The sequence below is a fragment of the Aotus nancymaae genome, unplaced genomic scaffold (assembly GCF_030222135.1).
Source record: "Aotus nancymaae isolate 86718 unplaced genomic scaffold, 86718_ANA_hifiasm-v0.15.2.pri h1tg000062l, whole genome shotgun sequence".
NCBI lineage: Eukaryota > Metazoa > Chordata > Mammalia > Primates > Aotidae > Aotus > Aotus nancymaae.
In genome coordinates, this window is record NW_026988476.1 from 42,173,750 (window position 1) to 42,176,908 (window position 3,159).

Genomic DNA, 3,159 nt, shown 5'->3' on the forward strand with positions numbered 1-3,159 from the left:
CTTCCTCCATACCAGCATTCCATTTTCAGAAACCTTCAATTGTTATGAGGTCTGGATGTTTGCCTGGTCTGCCCCTTCCAGGGAGGGCCGATCTTTCCCTGAATATTGGTGCATTGCTTTTAGAAATCACTTGCCTTAAATATACTAAAGGCTTTGGTAGAATGGAACGAGCATGGGCAGTTGAGCTGGAAGACTTCCATTGGAATTTTATTTTTGCCACTTGGTGTGTATATGAACTTGGACAAGTTAAGCAGTTTCCTTACCTGAACGTGATTTTGCTGTGAGGGTATATACAATAGCATAATGAATAGTGCTCTGAGAGCAGCGAAGTCCTTGTAGAAATGTTTGTTATTTTAAGTGGAAGTGGTGTAAGTACCACCTCTGATTGATTAGTTGGGAAGCTCTCATACCAACACCATTATATACACTCCTTTTTTTCTCATTAAACTTTTTAAATGGATCTCACAATTCCGTGAGAAATTTTTGATCAAGTTGTTTTCATTAAAAAGTACTGATTTTAAAAACTAACAACTTAAAACTGCCACTCGCAAAAATAGAAAACCAAAACGATCCATAAAACATTCTCCTTTCCTTCTGCCAGTTTTACGATGCATCGTTATCATTAACTGGTCTTTTACTACTTAACTTAAATGGCCAATTGAAACAAACAGTTTTGAGACTGTTTGTCCACCACTGATTAAGACCAGGGTGGCAGGTATTAGGGATAATATTCATTTAGCCTTCTGAGCTTTCTGGGCAGACTTGGTGACCTTGCCAGCTCCAGCAGCCTTCTTGTCCACTCTTTTGATGACACCCATGGCAACTGTCTGTCTCATATCACGAACAGCAGAGCGACCCAGAGGTAGATCGTCTGAGAAGCTCTCAACACACATGGGCTTTCCAGGAACCATATCAATGATGGCAGCAAGAATTCAAGAATTTCGGGCCATCTTCCAGCTTTTTACCAGAACAGTCATCAATCTTTTCCTTCAGCTCAGCAGTCTTGCATGCAATGTGAGCCATGTGGCAATCCAGTACAGGGGCATAGTCAGCACTGATTTGGCCTGGATGGTTTAGGATAATCATCTGAGCAGTGAAGCCAGCTGCTTCCCTTGGTGGGTCATTGCTGTCACCAGAAATGTTGCCATGATGAACATCTTTGACAGACACATTCTTTTTTTTTTTTTTTTTTTTTTTAATATATTTTATTGCATTTTAGGTTTTGGGGTACATGTGAAGAACATGCAAGATTGTTGCATAGGTACATACATGGCAATGTGGTTTGCTGCCTTCCTCCCCATCACCTATATCTGACATTTCTCCCCATTTATCCCTCCCTAACTCTCTACCCTCCACTTTCCCCCCAGCACCCCCCCCACAGACCCCAATGTGTGATGCTCCCCTCCCTGTGTCCATGTGTTCTCATTGTTCAACGCCCACCTATGAGTGAGAACATGTAGTGTTTGATTTTCTGTTCTTGTATCAGTTTGCTGAGAATGATGGTTTCCAGGTTCATCCATGTCCCTACAAAGGACACGAACTCATCGTTTTTTATGGCTGCATAATATTCCATGGTGTATATGTGCCACATTTTCCCTGCCCAGTCTATCATCGATGGGCGTTTGGGTTGGTTCCAAGTCTTTGCTATTGTAAACAGTGCTGCAATGAACATTCGTGTGCATGTGTCCTTATAATAGAATAATTTATAATTCTTTCTTGACATTGAAGCCCACATTGTCCCCAGAAAGAGCTTCACTCAAAGCTTCATGGTGCATTTTGACAGATTTTACTTTAGTTGTGACACTGACTGGAGCACAGGTGACCACCATACCAGGTCTCCACTCGGCCAACAGGAACAGTACTGATACCACCAATTTTGTAGACATCCTGGAGAGGTGCAGGCGCAAAGGCTTGTCAGTTGGACGGGTTGGTGGTAGGATGCAGTCCAGAGCCCCAAGCAGTGTGACACCACTGGCATTGCCATCCTTACGACATTTCCATCCCTTGAACCAAGGCATGTTAGCATTTGGCTCAGCATGTTGTCACCATTCCAACCAGAAATTGGCAGGAATGCTCTTGTGTCGGGGTTTAGCCAATTTTCTTTTTTTTTTTTTTTTTTTTTTTTTGAGGCGGAGTTTCGCTCTTGATACCCAGGCTGGAGTGCAATGGCGCGATCTCGGCTCACCGCAACCTCCGCCTCCTGGGTTCAGGCAATTCTCCTGCCTCAGCCTCCTGAGTAGCTGGGATTACAGGCACGTGCCACCGTGCCCAGCTAATTTTTTGTATTAGTAGAGACGGGGTTTCACCATGTTGACCAGGATGGTCTCGATCTCTTGACCTCGTGATCCACCCGCCTCGGCCTCCCAAAGTGCTGGGATTACAGGCTTGAGCCACCGCGCCCGGCCAGCCAATTTTCTTAATGCAAGTGCTGACTTCCTTAATGACTTCCTCATATCTCTTCTGGCTGTGGGGTGGTTCAGTGGAATCCATTTTGTTAACACCAACAATTAATTGTTTCACACTCAGTGTGTAAACCAGAAGGCGTCCTCTCGGGTCTGCCCATTCTTGGAGATACCAGCTTCAAACTCACCAACACCAGCAGCAATAATCGTAACAGCACAGTCAGCCCGAGATGTCCCTGTAATCATGTTTCAATGAAGTCTCTGTATCCTGGGCATCAGTGATAGTCACGTAGTAGTTGCTGGTTTCAAATTTCCGAAGGAGATATCAATGGTGATACCACGTTCACGCTCAGTTTTTAGTTTATCCAAGACCCAGGCATACTTGAAGGAGCCCTTTCCCATCTCAGCAGTCTCCTTCTCAAGTTTTTCAATGGTTCTTTTGCCGATGCCACCACATTTGTAGATCGGATGGCCAGTAGTGGTGGACTTGCCCGAATCTACGTGTCCAATGATGACATGTTGAGATGAATCTTTTCCTTTCTCATTTTGGCTTTTAGGGGGTAGTTTTCATGACACCTGTGTTCTGGAGAGCAAACCCATAGCAAAAAAGCATTATATACTCTTTTACGTGGTTTTATTGTATCAACTAAAGGACTGCTGATCTACAAATCTCATGAAACTGCCTAATTCAGCCAAGTTTTCAATGACAATAGTGAAATCTACTGAATAATGTGGAAAATACATCAATGAGGAATCA

At 43.7% G+C, this 3,159-nt stretch overlaps 1 pseudogene; it reads right to left on the minus strand.

The window, feature by feature from the left end:
* Positions 1 to 692: 692 nt before the first annotated feature.
* LOC105709987 (putative elongation factor 1-alpha-like 3) lies at positions 693 to 2,947 on the minus strand (annotated as a pseudogene).
* Positions 2,948 to 3,159: the final 212 nt, after the last annotated feature.